Below are 20959 nucleotides of genomic sequence, written 5' to 3'. Positions count from 1 at the left end.
CAGAGGAGTCAGTCTTGTTTTGAAGAAATATTTATATATGGCAGATTAATGAAACAGAATGTGAATGCCCAGATGAGAATACCCCTTTAAGCTCTAATCTGGCTGCATCCTTAAAGGAAACCAGTGCTGATGGTAGGTATTAGATGTAAACACCGGGCACCAGCTCAGGGTGAGCTGGTGCCGGAGCTTACCTTTGCTAGTGTTTTAAACCGCTATATCGCAGTTTAAACACATTTTGATTTACAGCCCCGAGGTAGCTTCGGCGCTGCACGCGCCTCGGTGGAAAGTTCCGTAGGTCGGGGCTGTTCATCAAAATGTGTTTAAACCGCGATATAGCAGTTTAAAACACTAGCAAAGGTAAGTTCCGTCACCAGCTCACCCTGAGCTGGTGCCCGGTGTTTACAGCTAATACCTACCATTAGCAGTGGTAGGTTTCCTTTAAGGGGTTAACAAACTTGTCCAGCCTGTTTGTGAGTGTGAAAGTCAAACCTTTTTGTAATGCTGAATGTACCCATTCAGTTTTGGATAATGTGTGGTTAGATTAATCACCTGTAATTGATGTTGAGTCTCACTAGATCCAATTTTTTTTGGGGGTCTAATGATGCCTGTAACTCCTTTTGTATCTCCTATTGATTGGAGAACATTCTCCATTTTTGATCCTTCTTTTTCTTGTTGACCCATTCTTGTCCAGTATCTTGGTCGTTTGTGTCTGTGGACAAAAAAATCACCAGTGAAGTACTCTGTAGTATTTGAATAGTTTTTTTGATTGTCTCTATTGTTGTGGTTGTTTGCCACTACAAACACGAGACAGATAGGGAGAGCTTGCTACTGATTATAGGGTCAGTACTTAGGCAGGGACTTATGAAACAGCAGCAATTGCCTTGACCAGGGCAGTTAGTTGTATAGAAGAGGCTCAAATTATTAGGGACAAGTGGAAATCTGAAATATTTGCCCTTATAAGGGCACAGTGAAAAATTGCAGTGATATTCTTACTAATAATACAGGATTATACAGCAATACTTGCAAAGACTAGACCGTATTGTTAGCATTTACTGCATGATGCAGCAACATCTTGAAGGTCCTGTCTCGTTATAGTATTCAGCCACAGAAAAATCATTCTTCATCGGCACCAATCATACCTTGTTTGCAAAGTTGTTTCTGTCAGATAAGTTTTTTTGTCAGTGAGAATAGGGCACACTAATATGTGGCTTAGAAAAGTGTTGTTTTCACAGAATAGTGAAAAGCGTGCAAGAAATACCTAGATCAAATGGTTGAATTTTTTGTGCCGGAATTGTATGAATCATTGACCAATAACATTCATTAAGTTTAGCAAAAAATAAAACAAATATAAGAAAAAGGGGGCACAGGCCAGCTCACCAAATGGAGGGAGTCTCCCAATCAAAAGCAGTTTCCACAGCATGGATATCTGAGATAAAGTCAGACTGCTCCAAGATAACCTGAGAAATGCAATATAATGGTTGCTCCAGCGTGGAAAAGAAAAAAGTTAAAAACAAAATGTATCCAGTGTGTTTTAAAAGGTTATCATGTGTACATGAAAAAAGAAGAAAAATGTTGATACATTTGGGAAACATATTCCTATGTATTAGTTCACATTGTAATGCTATTGAGTATCCATTTTATGACTTAAAGGGATATTCCCATATCAACAAGTAATTAATATGTTTGAATAATGAAAATGTATACAAATTTCCAATATACTTTCTGTATCAATTCTTTACAGTTTTCTGGATCTCTGCTTGTTGTCATTATATAGAAAGCTTCTATGTTTATTTCCAGTGGACAGAAATCTGACCATGGTCACACAGGTGCATTGCTTGTTATAACACACAGCTCTTATTACTCTCTATAATACTTATGAGCCATGCACCTGTGTGGCCAGGGTCAGATTTCTGTCCACTGGGAGTAAACATAGAAGCTTTCTATAGAACGACAGCAGAGATCTAGAAAACTGAGGGGAATTAATACAGCAAGTATATTAGAAAATTCTATTCTTTTTCATCATACAAACAATAACATTTATTTCCTGAAGTGGGAACACCCCTTTAACACATGAGTGTTAAAGGGGTGTTCCCAATTTTCCCTGAAAAATCGAATGATAGTAGAGTTGGGTTAAACGATTTTAACGAAGTGGAATTCGGTGTGAATTTCAGGGACAATTCGATTAATCAGCGACCGGCAGTCATTCACAGGCAGTCATTTTCAATCTTGGCATTTCACACTAGATGTGCTTTCTGTACCAATCAGCTGCTTGTACTGTACTGTGCTGTAGTGATTTTTGCTCCAAGGGTGTCCGTTTTGGGGGATATGTATACCCCAAATAGCAGTTCTTTATTGTTGCTGAAGTGAATAGGAAGAAACCTATGTAAAATCCACATAGTTTCTGGAGTGATTTCTGCTCCAATCTCAGGGTGTCCGTTTTGGGGGATCTGTATACCACAAATTGCATATATATATTTTTTTTGCGAAGTGAATAGGAAGAAATCTGTGTAAAATGCACATAGTTTCTGGAGTGTTTTCTGCTTGTATCCCAAGGGTGTGTGTTTTGGGGGATCTGTACACCGCAAATTGCATATTTTTTTTTGTTGCTGAAGTGAATAGGAAGAAATCTCTGTAAAATCCACATTTCTGTTTTGATTTCTGCTCCAATCCCAGGGTTTACGTTTTGGGGGATCTGTATCTGAATAGTGAATAGTAATAAAAATGTGTAAAATCCACATAGTTTCTGCTCCAATCCTAGGGTGTCTGTTTTGGGATATCGGTATACTCCAAATTGCATATTTTTTTTGTTGCTGAAGTGAATACGAAGAAATCTGTGTAAAATATGCAAAGTTTCTGGAGATTTCTTCTCCAATCCCAGCGTGTCCAATTTGGGGGATCTGTATACTGCAAATTGCATTTTTTTTTGCGAAAGTGAATAGGAAGAAATCTGTGTAAAATACACATAGTTTCAGGAGTGATTTCTGCTTTGATCTCCCAGGGTGTCCGGTTTGGGGGATCTGTATACCACAAATTGCATATTTTTTTCTATGCTGAAGTGAATAGGAAGAAATCTTTGTAAAATTCACATAGTTTCTGGAGTGATTTCTGCTCCAATCCCAGGGTGGCCGTTTTGGGGGATCTGTATTCCCCAAAATGCATTCTTCAATTGCATTATTTTTTTGCTGAAGTGAATAGTTTCTAGAGTGATTTCTGCTCCTTTTCTAGGGTGTCAGTCCTTGTGCTTCTGTCTACCCCAAATTTAATCTTTTTTTGTTAGATAAAGTAGATCCGTGTCAAATCAACATAGTTGATTAACCACTATGTCAGACAGAGAGGTGGCAGGTATAGCAGGCACAGGTCGCAGCACAGTGAGGCACTCTGCCACAATTGCCGGTGTCATCTAGAGGCAGTGGGGCAGATTTATCAAGTGTCTGAAAGTCAGAATATTTCCAGTTGCCCATGGCAACCAATCACAGCTCCCCTTTAAAATATTCATGAGCACTGGTAAAATGAAAGCTGAGCTGTGATTGGTTGCCATGGGCAACTAGAAATATTCTGACTTTCAGACAGCTTGATAAATCTCCCCCAGTGTGTTGATAAATGAGCTTATCAGTTTCTTCCAAGGTGCACAGCAGCATGGTCGTGTGGAGCTGTAACTACGGTCAGTGCCAGTACATGTCCTTTATGGCCCACTGGATGAATATGCTTTCCGCCCAGCCACACCAACAACTTGAACAGGAGACACCGCTTTCTCCTCCACATTGTCAAACTGCTGCTTCTGCGCCAGTGTCCTTCTCCTTCACCACCACCACCTCAACCTCCACAAGTCTAAGTGCTGCTCCATCATACCACATGTGCAGGGCACAGCGGTGTCACACAGTTCTACACCTGGTTTGCCTGGGTGAACGAAGTCACACGGGGAGGAACATATTCCATGTCATGCAACAAGAAAAAAATGTGTGGCTTTCTCCAGGAAAACTGCAATCGGAACCATGATGACAGACAATGGGAGGAACATGGTGTCCGCGCTGCACCATGCATGGCACATTGGTTCAATCTGGTTATCAACAGGTTCCTCAAGTCTTCCACCCGTCTGCAAGACATTCTATCAATGGCCAGGAAACTGTACATGCACCTCAGTCATTCTTACAAAGCCAAGCACACCCTCCTCAAGTTGCAGCGTCAGAATGACCTCCCCCAACATAGTCTAATATGCCATGTTTCCGCCTGTTGTAATTCCAGACTCCATATGTCCGACCGCCTGTATGAACAGAGAAAAGCCATTAATGATTTTTTGATGATGCTAGCGGACCGGAGTACTCCCCTGTGTAACTTTGATGTCAGTCATTGGCAGCTCATGCGTGACACCTGATGTTTGCTCAGGCCCTTTGAAGAGGCCACGTTATTTGTCAGTCGCCAGGACTGCGGAGTGAATAACGTCATTCCACTGCTTCATGTCCTGGAACAGATGCTGCAAAATCTTTCTGGTCAGGGCACTGGAGAAGTGGCGACTACATGTCATGGCCACATGAGTACGGTGGGTGCTGAACTGGAAGAGGAGGACATTGGAGCACAAGCAGAGTCTGGTGAAATTAGTAGTTTTTCCACTCAGGTGACAAGAGAGGAGGAGCAGGAGCATATGGAGGAGGTACAGTGCCTACAAGTAGTATTCAACCCCCTGCAGATTTAGCAGGTTTGATAAGAAGCAAATAAGTTAGAGCCTTCAAACTTCAAACAAGGGCAGGATTTATTAACAGATGCATAAATCTTACAAACCAAAAAGTTATGTTGCTCAGTTAAATTTTAATAAATTTTAAACATAAAAGTGTGGGTCAATTATTATTCAACCCCTAGGTTTAATATTTTGTGAAATAACGTTTCTTTGCAATTACAGCTAATAATCGTCTTTTATAAGACCTGATCAGGCCGGCACAGGTCTCTGGAGTTATCTTGGCCCAATCCTCCATGCAGATCTTCTCCAGGTTATCTAGCTTCTTTGGGTGTCTCATGTGGACTTTAATCTTGAGCTCCTTCCACAAGTTTTCAATTGGGTTAAGGTCAGGAGACTGACTAGGGCACTGCAACACCTTGTTCCCTCTTGAACCAGGCCTTGGTTTTATTGGCTGTGTGCTTTGGGTCGTTGTCTTGTTGGAAGATGAAATGACAACGCATCTTAAGATCCTTGATGGAGGAGCGGAGGTTCTTGGCCAAAATCTCCAAGTAGGCCGTGCTATCCATCTTCCCATGGTTAAGAGGGGTACCCCTTGCATTGTAGGGGAAGTTGGAAAAACACTAAAGACTGTTGTTAGAATAAAAGTACATTTTTATTGGTGGCACAATGCAAACTTGTAAAAATATATACAAGTGACAAAGATAAGACACTGATATATGATTAAAATTTATATGAAAAAATGGCAAAAACAGGTAGTGGGGTGTAGCAGATACAGAAACGGGACTACCTGGACAAAGTGGAAGGAGATGGTATATACAATAAAACGAATGGAGCTGGGCCTGAGAATGTGTATCTCACTGAGGGTGTAATGTCAATATATTGATCCATCAACTGGGCATTAGTGCCCACCAAGTGGGACAAAAAATGCCTGCAGAAAAGGTAAATAGGTAAGTATAAAAGCCAAGTGAAAGCAACAGCTCCTACCAGGTAAGGGATGTAAGGGTCCTCCACTGTCCAGGGTGTACCGTGTCCCCGACGCGCGTTTCGGCTCGCGCTGAGCCTTCGTCTGGGGGTTGGCGTCAATGTGGTGTAGGAGGTGTATATAAGAGGAAAAAGAGCCAATAGGCGTTGTGGGGAGAATTACGTGTGGTCACAAACCTGCTGATTGCAGAAACAGATGGTGTGAGGTTTGTCACGTGACCCGCGGCGTCACAGAGTCACGTGTCAAAAAATCAGGTGGTGTCTGATATGTCATGTGACCAATAGCGTCATCAGGTCACGTGACTGAATATCGCGAGACTGCAGCATGTATTAGTTGTTAGTCTAAAAGCGCAAGAAATAGGCATTATAAAGTGCATGTATGTCTGGCGCCCCCTATAGAGAGGATATCCGATTGCAGAGTAAAGAAAGATATTTGATGTAATATATATTGCACTGAACCAGTTTAGTTGCAAAGGGTAAGTATCACGAATGTGTGAAGATTAAATAAAGTGCATTTAGTAGTTCAATACTGTGACCTGGTGTAACCAAATATTATAATGCAAACTCTGAAGAAAAAATTAAATAAATTATATTTTACAAGACAGACTCCTAAAATTGGTGTAATATTTAAGGAAAAAGTGAATGAATTATACATGACAAACACATGAAATTTGTGCAATGTTTAGGAGGTAAAGTGACAAGTGCATAAAGAATTCCTTCAATAATCAATTGGATAAAACAGATTATTTCTCTTTTCATCACATAGATTTTTTACAAGTTCTTAACATTATCATTGATAAATTTACACATGGACCTTTATAGAAGATGAAATATCAACATTTATAATTAATAAATCAATTGGAATACCTATGGTGTGCGTACATCCACATTTTTTTACTTAAAAGTAATAAAGTGCAGTGAGGGGGAGTGATGGGGGATGGTTGCGGACCAGATGGCCAGGCCCCTTAGCTGAGAAGCAGCCCCACAGCATGATGCTGCCACCACCATGCTTCACTGTAGGGATGGTATTCTTGGGGTCGTATGCAGTGCCATCCAGTCTCCTAACGTCACGTGTGTGGTTGGCAACAAAGATCTCGATCTTGATCTCATCAGACCAGAGAACCTTGAACCAGTCTGTCTCAGAGTCCTCCAAGTGATCACGAGCAAACTGTAAACGAGCCTTGACATGACGCTTTGAAAGTAAAGGTACCTTACGTGCTCGTCTGGAACGGAGACCATTGTGGTGGAGTACGTTACTTATGGTATTGACTGAAACCAATGTCCCCACTGCCATGAGATCTTCCCGGAGCTCCTTCCTTGTTGTCCTTGGGTTAGCCTTGACTCTTCGGACAAGCCCGGCCTCGGCACGGGAGGAAACTTTCAAAGGCTGTCCAGGCCGTGGAAGGCTAACAGTAGTTCCATAAGCCTTCCACTTCCGGATGATGCTCCCAACAGTGGAGACAGGTAGGCTCAACTGCTTGGAAAGGGTTTTGTACCCCTTGCCAGCCTTGTGAACCTCCACAATCTTGTTTCTAATGGCCTTGGAATGCTCCTTTGTCTTTCCCATGTTGACCATGTATGAGTGCTGTTCACAAGTTTGGGGAGGGTCTTAAATAGTCAGAAAAGGCTGGAAAAACAGATAATTAATCCAAACATGTGAAGCTCATTGTTCTTTGTGCCTAAACTACTTCTTAATACTTTAGCGGAACCAAACAGAATTCTGGTGGTTTGAGGGGTTGAATAATAATTGACCCACACTTTTATGTTTAAAATTTATTAAAATTTAACTGAGCAACATAACTTTTTGGTTTGTAAGATTTATGCATCTGTTAATGAATCCTGCTCTTGTTTGAAGTTTGAAGGCTCTAACTTATTTGCTTCTTATCAAACCTGCTAAATCTGCAGGGGGTTGAATACTACTTGTAGGCACTGTATAAGATGAGGCAGATGACCCAGAAGCACCGTGGCAATATACAGTGGAGATGGAGGCCGGGAGTCTCTTAGAGTCACTTGCGCAGATGGCACGCAGCATGCTGCTTTGCCCAACTAGTGACAGCCGAATAGCTAACATTCGGCAAAGGGATGACTTTTGGCTCTCCACCCCCTTGGATCCTTGCTACCAGTCAAAAATGGGTGACTTTTTTCCAGTTGCCGAGAGGGAGGAACAACTGGTGTACTATGGAGAAATACTGTGCAGACAGTTGGCCGCTGTCTATGTGCGCCATTGTCCATCCTCTGTCAGGTCTGAACTAGGGGATTCCTGGCATTCATTGCTGACATACTACTGCCACAGCTGCTGTGGTGAGGAGCAGTAACAGTTGCATCAGCAGCAGCTTAAGTCTGGAGTCCTTAATGATCAGTTTCCTTCACTAGTGAGGAGGGTAACCACCACCAGCAGCAGCAGGACATGGAGCAGACCCTGAACCAGCAGGTGGTGGCCTTCTTGGACAGCACTTTACCACCCCAGGTAGAGGATCCCCTGGACTACTGCGCAGCCAAGGAGAACCCGCTTGTCCACCCTTAATGTGGAGAGACTGATCTTAGTCAAGATGAATCAGGCGTGGATCGTCCAGGATTTCAACACACCAATGCCTTATGCATCAGAATAGATCAGCCATGACGTCTCCCCCAAACGTTGAGAAATGAGTCTGGATTCTAACTACCTGCCCCAGCCACTATTCTGATGCTGCCAACCGCCTGATGCCACACATCTGCTGCCAGTTGCTCCATCTGCTCCCCACCATCTTTACCAAGGACTGGAATTGTCCGTCACCTTCACACTCATTGTCATTGTGCCACTCTGTGGCTTATCATTCTGCTGCCGCCTCCACACTCTGTCATTGTGCCACTCTGTGGCTTAACATGTTGCAGCCACCTCCACACTTTGTGATTGTGCCACTCTGTGGTCTACCATGTTTCTGCAACCTAAAGAATTTGTCATCGTGCCACTCTCTGACCTCATGCTGCTGCTGCCATCTCCATACTTTGTCATTGTGCCACTCTGTGGCCTACCATGTTTCCGCCACCTCCAGAATTTGTTATTGTGCCACTCTGCAGCCTACTCATGCCGCTGCCAACTGACCGTTTTCTCAATGGAACACCCTGTGATTTCCATAATGCTGTTTTCACCCTCCACCACTCTATGACGTTGCCACTATGTTTGGTTTTCCCCTTAATTTCATCTGTCAGAAGGAATGAAAAGCCTCAGGATTGATAGCCAAAAGCAGGAGCGGATACAGAACACAGAGGACATGCAAATATCTCATTTACTGGTCATCTCTGTTTGGATCCACTCCTGTTTGTTTTTGGCTTTATGAACTCTGATGGATTATTGACCGTTTGAAAGCGGACACTGATGGATGTAATGATCAGTGACATAAATGCACAATTACAGCCAACACCCTCTCCACTCTTTTGGGGTTTTTCTACATGCATCTGCGTTAATAGAACAGTTTCTGTCGTAAACTATGGAATCATCTGATGTCAGTGTAAAATGAGTGCAGTCTTTGATGTTATAGTGGAATTTTGGCCCTCAGCTCAGTCCTTTTGAGCTGGCACAGACCTTGTCAGGCTGCGTTCCCACTTCACCTATTCGGTCAAGTTGGTCTTTATAAGTGCCCATGGAATTGTAGAGTGAAGTGATTCTAAGAGCGGCGGCTGTCATGTGCGTGTCATACTAAAACACAGCATTGTTTGAAGACCAAACAACACTCCCTATGCATATTTGAGCATGGCACAACGTTCTTAAACACCAAACAGGCTGTCTGCACGTGGAAATACCTGTTTTTTTTAACATGATTCGTCATAAGAGATGAGCGAGCACTAAAATGCTCGGGTACTCGTTATTCGAGACGAACTTTTCCCGATGCTCGAGTGCTCGTCTCGAATAACGAGCCCCATTGAAGTCAATGGGAGACTCGAGCATTTTTCAAGGGGACCAAGGATCTGCACAGGGAAGCTTGGCCAAGCACCTGGGAACCTCAGAAAAGGATGGAAACACCACGGAAATGGACAGGAAACAACAGGGGCAGCATGCATGGATGCCTCTGAGGCTGCTTAATCGCACCATTATGCCAAAACTATGGGCAACAGCATGGCGATGACAGAGTGACCGAATGAGGCTAGATAGCATCTAAAACATCCAATAATTGACACTGACACTATAAGGGACTATGCAGAGGCAGCGGCAGCAGCGGCAGGCTAGAGAGTGTCTTGGCAACATACCCCAAATGGACTCAGGCTTAAAACCAATGGGTGGCAGAGAGGAACCAAAGGAGGTGAGCAAAAAGCGCTCAAATAATATCGGTAAATGATAAAAGTATATTTTGTGGATTACACAGCAGGGTGGCGACAAAGTTAACAAGTTTGATGAGGAAGCCATGAAAACAACCCAAAATTCTGCCTGACACTGTATGGAGGCAGTGAACTAGTAGTAGAAATAAAGGTGCTGCAGTTAAAACTATGTTAGTTGGATCTTGGGATGGAGCTGGCGTTCCGCTGCCAGGCGAGCTTTCGCCAATCCAAGCCCCTGTCTCTAGGCTACTCCCCAAACAGCACTTCTAAGAACCTTTTGTATAAGATCAAGTGTAGTAGCGTTCTTATAAGTTTAGGATATGACGGGTGAGGGGAATGTAAACTGATGCGCAAGAAGCGCTGAAATAATATTGGTAAATGATAAAAGTTTGCCAGTATATTTTGTGGATTACACAGCAGGGTGGCGACAAAGTTAACAAGTTTGATGAGGAAGCCATGAAAACAACCCAAAATTCTGCCTGACACAGCTCGTTTGATAAGGGGACCATGTATGGAGGCAGTGAACTAGTAGTAGATTAAAGGTGCTGCAGTTAAAACTATGTTAGTTGGATCTTGGGATGGAGCTGGCGCTCCGCTGCCAGGCGAGCTTTCGCCAATCCAAGCCCCTGTCTCTAGGCTACTCCCCAAACAGCACTTCTAAGAACCTTTTGTATAAGATCAAGTGTAGTAGCGTTCTTATAAGCTTGGGTTCTGGCGGGTGAGGGGAATGTAAACAGATGCGCAAGAAGCGCTGAAATAATATTGGTAAATGATAAAAGTTTGCCAGTATATTTTGTGGATTACACAGCAGGGTGGCGACAAAGTTAACATGGAAGCCATGAAAACAATCCAAAATTCTGCCTGACACAGCTCGTTTGATAAGGGGACCATGTATGGAGGCAGCTATATGGACTACTTTTGGAGGCAGCTGTGGCGATGATGTGTGGAGGTAGCATTGGAGACAACATGTGAAGGCAGCTAAAAAGACGACGTGTGGAGGCTGCTATGGAGACAATTTAATTTGGATAGTGCCTGTATGTGGCAGTCCAAAAAAGTTTTCAAACCAGAGGAGCAGGTAGCTGGTCCTCCAGAAAAATTACATAGATTGAGTGCCTGTATGTGGCAGTCCAAAAAAGTTTTCAAACCAGAGGAGCAGGTAGCTGGTCCTCCAAAAAGATTAAATAAATTGAGTGCCTGTATGTGGCAGTCCAAAAAAGTTTTCAAACCAGAGGAGCAGGTAGCTGGTCCTCCAGAAAAATTACATAGATTGAGTGCCTGTATGTGGCACTCCCATACAGAAAAATTAAATACATAGAGTACTATAGCCAGAGCCAGTTGGCCCTGGCAAAAAAATAGCCAGTTTCCTCTGCTTTAGTGTACAAAGAGGAGGAGAAGGAGGACAATGAGGAGGAGGAGTGCATACATTATTCAGGTTCAGCTTCTTTCACCTGGTGGAGAATGGAAATGCGGAGAAATCCAGGCTTTATTCATCTTGATAAGCGTCAGCCTGTCAGCGCTGTCAGTCGACAGGCGTGTACGCTTATCGGTGATGATGCCACAAGCTGAACTGAAAACCCGCTCGGACAACACGCTAGCGGCAGGGCAGGCAAGAACCTCCAAGGCGTACAGCGCCAGTTCGTGCCACATGTCCAGCTTTGAAACCCAGTAGTTGTAGGGAGCTGTGTGATCATTTACGACGACGGTATGGTCAGCTACGTACTCCCTCACCATCTTTCTGTAAAGATCAGCCCTACTCTGCCGAGACTAAGGACAGGTGACAGTGTCTTGCTGGGGTGACATAAAACTGGCAAAGGCCTTGTAAAGCGTACCCCTGCCAGTGCTGGACAAGCTGCCTGCTCGCTTACTCTCCCTCGCTACTTGTCCCGCAGAAGTACGCCCTCTGCCGCTAGCGCTGTCAGAAGGGAAATACTGTTTCAGCTTGTGCACCAGGGCCTGCTGGTATTCATGCATTCTCACACTCCTCCAGGGATGAGAGTGGAAAGATTTTGCTTGTACCGTGGGTCCAGGAGAGTGAATACCCAGTAATCGGTGCTGGAATAAATTCTTTGAACGCAAGGGTCACGGGATAGGCAGCTTAGCATGAAATCTGCCATATGCGCCAGAGTCCCAACGCGCAAGAATTCACTCCCCTCACTGGCCTGACTGTCCATTTCCTCCTCCTCCAACTCCTCTTCCGACTTCATGCTGACCAGAGAGTTTTTCAACAGGCCAAGCAGCGGGATGGTGAGGCTGATGATGGCGGCATCACCACTGACCATCTGTGTTGACTCCTCAAAGTTACTCAGCACCTGACAGATATCAGACATCCACGTCCACTCCTCATTGTAGACTTGAGGAAGCTGACTGACCTGACTACCAGTTCTGGTGGAAGTTGACATCTGGCAGTCTACAATCGCTCTGCGCTGCTGGTAAACTCTGGATAACATGGTTAGTGTTGAATTCCACCTCGTGGGCACATCGCACAACAGTCGGTGAGCGGGCAGTTGGAGGCGGCGCTGCGCTGCCCTGAGAGTGGCAGCATCTGTGCTGGACTTCCTGAAATGCGCACAGATGCGGCGCACCTTCGTAAGCAAATCAGACAGATTGGGGTATGTCTTGAGGAAACGCTGCACTATGAGATTTAACACATGGGCCAGGCATGGCACATGTGTCAGTCTGCCGAGTTGCAGAGCTGCCACCAGGTTACGGCCGTTGTCACACACAACCATGCCTGGCTTCAGGTTCAGCGGTGCCAGCCACAGATCAGTCTGCGCCGTGATTCCCTGTAATAACTCTTGGGCGGTGTGCCTTTTATCGCCTAGGCTCAGCAGTTTGAGCATCGCCTGCTGTCGCTTAGCGATGGCACTGCTGCTGTGCCTAGAGCTACCGACTGATGGCGCCATGCCCACGGATGGTAATTCAGAGGAGGAGGTGGAGGAGGGGTGGGAGGAGGAGGAGGCATAGTAGGCCTTTGAGACCTGGACCGAGGTAGGCCCCGCAATCCTCGGCGTCGGCAGTATATGACCAGCCCCAGGGTCAGACTCGGTCCCAGCCTCCACCAAGTTAACCCAATATGCCGTCAGCGATATATAGTGGCCCTGCCCGGCAGCACTCGTCCACGTGTCCGTGGTCAGGTGGACCTTGTCAGAAACGGCGTTGGTCAGGGCACGGAGGATGTTCTCTGACACATGCTTGTGCAGGGCTGGGGCGGCCGCCGCCATGAGGTTTCGAATGGCCTCGGTCTCTACCAGCCTATAGGGCAGCATCTCCAGGCTAAGCAACTTGGAGATGTGGACGTTGAGGGCTTGGGCGTGTGGGTGGATTGCGCTATACCTCCTTTTGCACTCCAGCATCTGGGGTATGGAGAGCTGAACGCTGGTGGAGGATCGCTGTGGAGGATCGTGGAGGCGAAGATGGGGTTTTCGCACGGGAGGTGTTTGGGCCGGGGTCCTGGGCAGGGGGCTGACTAGCAGATGACACAGGGGAAGGAGCAGTGGTGTGCCCGGCCGGAGGTGAACGGGCTTGGTGCCATTGAGTGAGGTGTTTAGCATTCAGATGCCTGCGCATACTGGTGGTAGTTAAGCTAGTAGTGGTGGAACCCCTGCTGATCCTTGTTTGGCAAAGGTTGCACACCACAGTCCGTCGGTCATCCGGTGTTTCTTTAAAGAACCTCCAGACTTCTGAAAATCTAGCCCTCGCCACGGGAGCTTGACTACGGGCAACATTTGGCACTGATGCACCAGCTCTGGCCCTGCCTCTCCGTCTGACCCCACCACTGCCTCTTCCAACCTGTTCTGCTATAGGACTCGCCTCCGTCTCAGAAGCACTGTGTTCACCCGGCCTATCAACCCAGCTTGGGTCTGTCACCTCATCATCCTCCGATCCCTCAGTCTGCTCCCCCCTCGGACTTCCTGCCCTGACAACAACTTCACCACTGTCTGACAACTGTGTCTCCTCATCGTCCGACACCTCTTTACACACTTCTTCCACTACGTGAATAATGTCATCATCACCCACAGACTGCGACTGGTGGAAAACCTGGGCATCGGAAAATAGCTCAGCAGCAGCAGGACAAGTGGTTTGTGACTGTGGGAAGGGTCCAGAAAACAGTTCCTCAGAGTATGCCGGTTCAAATGACAAATTTTGGTGGAAGGGGGCAGACTGGGGGGAAGGAGGCTGAGGTGGAGGAGCTGGAGAAGTGCCGATTTCGGTGACATGGGTGGACTGCGTGGAAGACTGACTGGTGGACAAATGGCTAGAAGCATTGTCCGCAATCCACAACATCACCTCTTCGCACTGTTCTGGCCTCAACAGTGCTCTACCACGAGTACCAGTAACTTGAGACATGATGAACCTAGGGAGTGTACCTCTGCGGCGTTCCCCTGCTCCCCCATCAGCAGGTGGCGTCTCACCCCGCCCAGGACCACGGCCTCTGACCCCTGCAGTAGTTGGACGCCCACGTCCACGCCCTCGTCCTCTACCCCTAGCCCTCGGGTTAAACATTTTCCAAATTAAAGTGTAAACTTGAAAAAAAAAATTTTTTGTGTTTATTTTTTTTAGTTTTTTATTTTTTTTAACAAAACGATGCTATCCTATTGCTATGGCTAGTTTCTAACCTACACTGACAGCACACAACTGGATTTTGTGCTTTGCAAGATGAGTTTGAGCTATAAAATGAAATAAAGGTAAAAAAAATAAATAAATCAGCCGACGCTGCCTAATTCTACTCAAACCCCTAATAAATTGTCCCACTTCGGTGTTTGAGGTGGATATGCGTGTCACTAAAAGCTAAACACAACGGTCGCAGGTCTCCCAGCAAATTCCTCACAGTATGGTACTAGCTGCACAACTAATGCCAGCAAGCCCAGCCACAAGCAAACAAAAAAAAGGAAAATATAACGCTATTGTAGGCCTAAGTAAGCCGTTGGGGTTCTCCTATGGCTATTTTGTAGCCTACATTGAAAGCACACTGCTTTGCAAGATGAGTTTGAGTTTAAAATGAAATAAAGATAAAAAAAAAATATTAAATCAGCAGACTCTGCCTAATTCTAATCAAAGCCCTAATAAATTGTCCCACTTTGGTGTTTGAGGTGGATATGTGTGTCACTAAGAGCTGAACACAACGGTCGCAAGTCCCCCTGCAAATTCCTCACAATATGGTACTAGCTGCACTACTAGTGCCAGCAAGCCCAGCCACAAGCAAACAAAAAAAAAGGAAAATATAACGCTATTGTAGGCCTAAGTAAGCCGTTGGGGTTCTCCTATGGCTATTTTGTAGCCTACAATGAGAGCACACTGCTTTGCAAGATGAGTTTGAGCTATAAAATGAAATACAGCTAAAAAAAAAAAAAAAAATCAGCAGACTCTGCCTAATTCTACTCAAACCCCTAATAAATTGTCCCACTTTGGTGTTTGAGGTGGATATGTGTGTCACTAAGAGCTAAACACAACGGTAGCAAGCCCCCCTGATTATTCCTCACAATATGGTACTAGCTGCACTACTAGTGCCAGCCAGGGCCAGATTAAAAGTCCCAGCGTTATGGAGCACCTCATTTAGGATGGGGCCCCCCCCAGCTCAGCAGCCAATGCGGGGCCCCCTCCCATAACAATATATGTAAAAGATATCACATAGTTACACAGTTTCAAAGCTCTAGAGATATTAGAAACAAAGGAATCTTTAGTTTTAGATAAATTCTAGAGATGAGCGAACATGCTCGTCCGAGCTTGATGCTCGGTCGAGCATTAGGGTACTCGAGACGGCTCGTTGCTCGGACGAGTATTTCCCCTGCTCGAGATCGAGCATTTAATTAAAAAAAACACAGTGAAGAACAATGAAGAATAGAATAAATACAGTGAACACAGGATCATTTAAGATAAAAACACAGTGCAGAACACAGTGCAGAATAGATTACAGATCGGCGCGGCGCGAACAAAATAGCGCGAACAAAATAGCATGTGAAGAACAATATATATGTGTGAAGAACACATTGCAGATGTATTTAAACATCTGCAATGTGTTCTTCACACACATATATATTGTTCTTCACATGCTATTTTGTTCGCGCCGTTCCGCGCGTATCTCCCGACAAGTAAGCAGATGTGCCGAACATCTGTAATCTATTCTGCACTGTGTTCTGCACTGTGTTTTTATCTTAAATGATCCTGTGTTCACTGTGTTCACTGTGTTCACTGTTTTTATTCTATTCTTCACTGTTCTTTACATTTTATTGTCGGGAGATAATATACGCGCGGAACAGTGAAGAATAGATCGCAGATGTTTGCAAATTATCAGAAGACATTATTTTTCAATTAAATAACACATTTTATTCCTGAACCATGGTCCCTTTGAAAAATGCTCGGGTCTCCCATTGACTTCAATGGGGCTCGTTACTCGAAACGAGCACTCGAGCATCTGGAAATGTTCGGCTCGAGTAACGAGCACCCGAGCATTTTAGTGCTCGCTCATCTCTAATAAATTCCTACTTTTACTAAATGATTTCCAATTTTGGTCCATGACAAACTAAAAAAATACTACCAACATATTATTACTGAATAATGATACCACAATACTGTACCAAAAGAACTAACATAATTCCAATATTCCAAACAATAGCGCTACAATTTGCAAGTGATCCCTTGAAACTGACCCACAGGATTACCACAACATGACCAGTATTACCAATAATTTACCAACTATAAACTCCATTTACTGATGATCTGTATTGTTATAATACAAACACCACCGAGCAAAGTGCAATATCACTAATGATACCGCTGTACAGGGCCCAAATAATAACATTACATCAGGATTATCACCACTACATAATGACTGGATAATACTGCAATACTATATGATAACCTACACACAGACCAGTATGTACCAGCATATAGTGACCATATAGTAGTATATACCAGTCCTGCACAGAGGCTGCAGTGTCATCCAATGACTTACAGGTGACGTCCCTCATGTTGTCTCTTCCCTTCTCTCTGATCTTCCAGGAGACTTCTTCCAGCCATGACTCATCTCTGCTGGTTTATAAAACAGACATGGTTGACATCATCCTTTATTCTCCTCACACCTGACCGTCACATACACAACAACCACACTGTGCCCCCACATGTATACCCCTCACACCACAACTGACCACACTGTAGCCCACATATATCATATATACCCCTCACACCACAACTGACCACACTGTAGCCCACATATATCATATATACCCCTCACACCACAACTGACCACACTGTACCCGTACAGATCATATATACCCCTCACACCACAACTGACCACACTGTAGCCCACATATGTCATATATACCCCTCACACCACAACTGACCACACTGTCCCTCCCATATATATATATATATATATATATATATATACTCATACCACAACTGTTCACACTGTACCCCAATATATATCATACATACTCCTAACACCACAACTGTTCACACTGTACTCCCCACATATATTCTGCTCACCCACATATATCATATATACCCCTCACACCACAACTGTTCACACTGTACCCACACATATACCCCCCACACTGTACCCCTGACCAGTGTTAATACACACACAGTGATGTCACAGGACAGAGGGTTAATACACACACACAGATGTCACAGAACAGGGGGTATTACAGTGAAGTCACAGCACCAGCATTATCAATAAGATAAAACCATAACAATAACTGATGACAATAACCCCACACCCCAATGCTGCCTCACTATAGACACTATGAATATAACAGTACATGTACAGTACAGGCTGAGAGCTGTCTCACACTAGAAGGTTAGTCAGTGAGTACAATACTGATCTGACACAGACAGAAGTGTGCTCTAGTACCTCACAGGTGACATGTCTTCTCCTTCAGGGCCAGAATCGGCGTAATTTATGGCTGAAGAATCTTCCACCAGATGTCTCCAGCTCCCGACAGCACATGCCCCACACTGTGCACCTAAAAATACCACAGTTACTCACAGTACAATGCCACCTGGATAACAGAAATATGCCCCCCCCCCCCCCAAATATAGCCCATAATAAAACCTGTGTTCCCTGCATATATTACTATACTACAGACCCGGAGTAATACTGCACCCCTAATTATATGTCACCTCCCAATTACACAATAAATGGTTCCCCCATGACTTAATTTATACATTGATCCCTTTAATGAATTAATTTCCCTATTTATGGCCCTTTCTAATATAATGGGGTGCCACATGAATTTTAGAGGCCCCTCAAGTAATGATTTAATATACTGCCCCACCCCATTTAGTTATTTAATATACTGCCTCCCCCATCCTTTGAACTATTTTACATACTGGGCTTCACCCCCAATACATTTCATACACTGGGCTCCTCTGTAAATTATTTTATATTCTGCTCCCTCCATTAATTATACTGGGCACCCAAATTAATTATGTACACTTCACTCTTTGGGTCAGTAAGATCAGAGGGATACTAAATTTATGCAGGTTTTATTGAGTTAAATTAAAACCTCATCACGAAAAAAGGGGGTTTTGTCATCTTCTGACGCTAATAACTTTTTCATCCATATATACTTGAGTATAAGCCAAGCTTTTCATCTTATACTCGAGTCAAGAAAAAAAAAAAAGAAAGTCAAAACTCACCTTTCCGACCTGAGCAGGTCTTCTCTTGTTCCGTCAACAGCATATACAGACCTGCCGCTGCTGATGGAAAGGTGGCGTCGGAAAGGTGAGTTTTGACTTTCATTTTTTAAGTGCTACCGAGGGCAGGAGCTGGCTATATATGGGGTCAGGTGCAGGCTATATACCAGGGCAGGAGCTGGCTATATACAGGGGCAGGAGCTTGGCTATATCGGGGGCAGGAGCTTGGCTATATCGGGGGCAGGTGCAAGCTTTATACCAGGGCAGGAGCTGGCTATATCGTGGGCAGATGCAAGCTATATACCAGGGCAGGAGCTGGCTATATACAGGGGCAGGAGCTGGCTATATCAGGGGCAGGAGCTGGCTATATCAGGGGCAGGTGCAAGCTATATACCAGAACAGGAGCTGGCTATATACGGGGGCAGGAGCTGGCTATATCAGGGGCAGGTGCAAGCTATATACCAGGGCAGGAGCTGGCTGTATACGGGGGCAGCGGGAGACTATATCAGGAGCAGGTGCTGTGTATATATGGGGACTGGCTGGCTATATATGGGGCAGGAGGAGAGCTATATCAGGGGCAGGTGCAAGCTTTATAGCACAGCAGGAGCTGGCTATATAGGGGGGCAGGCTACATCAGGGGCAAGACCTGGGTGTATATGGGGACTGGCTGGCTATATAGGGGCTGGAGGGAGGCTATATACAGGTGCAGGAGGAGAGCTATATCAGGGGCAGGTGTTGGCTATATAAGGGTTGGCTTATACTTGAGTATATAAGGTACTGAGATGTGTGAGGAGTAATTTTTTTGCCGGGATGAGCTGAAGTTTTCTTTGCTATCATTTTGAGGACTGTGAGACCTTTTTATCAGTTTTTGTTACATTATTTATGTTATGTAAAATGGTGTAAAAGTCACATCTCGGACATTTGGGCGTAATTTTCAGCAATGTGGTTCAAGCAATAACCGTTTTTATATTTTGAAAGACCAGACATTTTGAGACACGGCGATACCTAACGTGTTTGTGATTTTTACTGTTTAATAAATTTAATATCAGTTCTTTTTTACTATTTTTTAGACCCATTTCTACCATATACTGCAATACTACTGCTATACAACTGTATTGCAGTATATGCCACTGGCACATTGTAACGAATCTGCAGAAACCATGCAGCCTTGGGTCTGACAAAGACCCAAGGCTGTCATGGCAACCGATCGCTGCCTCGATGACGTCGTACGGTGACGTTGTAAGATGATTGCACCAACGTGCCACCATCCTTTAAATGTTGCCGGCGGCATCAGACTAGCACCAATCACGGTTATTAGCAGTGGGTCTTTGCTGCAATATGCAGAAAACCATACCTCTGTTTGAAGAGGGCTCAGCCCGTGAGCCCTCTTCATACAGCCCCCGTACCGCTACGCCGTACACGTATGCTGAAGAGGGTGAAGGAGTTAATAGTTAATATTCTAACCCCCCACACACAATTAATTATTTAATATGCTGTCCCTCCCAGAATTATTTATTTAATATGCGGCTGCCCCTCAAATAAATAGTTAATATGCTGCTGCCCCCCCAAATAAATAGTTAATATGCTGCTGCCCCCTTAATTCATTAATTAATATGTTGCTGCCCCCCCTCCAATTGATTGGTTAATATGTTGCTGCCCCCCCCCCCAATTGATTGGTTAATATGCTGATGCCCCCCTTAATTAGTTGATATGCTGCTGCCCGCCCCACAATTAACTATTTAATATTCAGCCCCACCCCCAATTAATTATTTTATATATTTAGGGCCCCCACCATCTTTTACTGCTGTTCTATTAAAAAAATAAAACCTTATACTCACCTCAGGTCCCGCATCTTGTTTCTTCTTGCCGCGTCTGGGCAGAAAAGGGTGCGCGGCTGCGTGATGACGACATCATGCGGCCGCGCATCCTAGTGCATGGAGCGATGTGCGCCGGGGTTGTCTTCCGGCCACATCGCTCCAGTTATAGTGCTCGAGCGGCCGGAAACGGCCGCATCGAGCACTATACAGTGACGGGCAGGAGCTTCCGGTCCGGACGGACGGAGGCCCCTGCCCGACTGCCGATGTGTCCGGCGGGGGCCCCAGCAGGAGCTTAATCATTGGCGCTATTGGAGTGCCAGGCTGGGGGCCCCTAAGCAATAAATCTGGATCCGGGGGCCCGGCGCTGGTGCTCCAAGAGCGCCAATGAGGATCCGGCTCTGGTGCCAGCAAGCCCAGCCACAAGCAAATAAAAAAAAAAAAGTATAACGTTATTGTAGCCCTAAGAAGGGCTGTTGGGTTCTTGTAGAATCACTCCTGCCTAACACTATTCTAATAGAACACCCTAACGCTTTCCCTGACCAGCAGCAGCTCTCTCCTT

General features: G+C 45.0%; 1 protein-coding gene and 1 long non-coding RNA gene across 2 annotated transcripts in view; one reads left to right on the top strand and one right to left on the bottom strand.

The window, feature by feature from the left end:
- The window catches only part of LOC140070825 (dipeptidase 2-like), a 755511-nt gene that overhangs the window by 556039 nt on the left and 178513 nt on the right, over nucleotides 1–20959 (top strand). The gene's annotated exons all lie outside the window — the stretch shown is intronic.
- LOC140070827 (uncharacterized) lies at nucleotides 679–17933 on the bottom strand. Its single transcript, XR_011848996.1, has 3 exons — nucleotides 17799–17933; nucleotides 16899–16972; nucleotides 679–709 (listed from the first exon to the last, which is right to left on the bottom strand). It is a non-coding gene; the product is annotated as an uncharacterized lncRNA (long non-coding RNA).

This window comes from Engystomops pustulosus, chromosome 7, assembly GCF_040894005.1.
Source record: "Engystomops pustulosus chromosome 7, aEngPut4.maternal, whole genome shotgun sequence".
Lineage (NCBI taxonomy): Eukaryota > Metazoa > Chordata > Amphibia > Anura > Leptodactylidae > Engystomops > Engystomops pustulosus.
The sequence above is the reverse complement of the archived record's forward strand: the minus strand, read 5'-3'. Positions and strand labels throughout refer to the sequence as shown.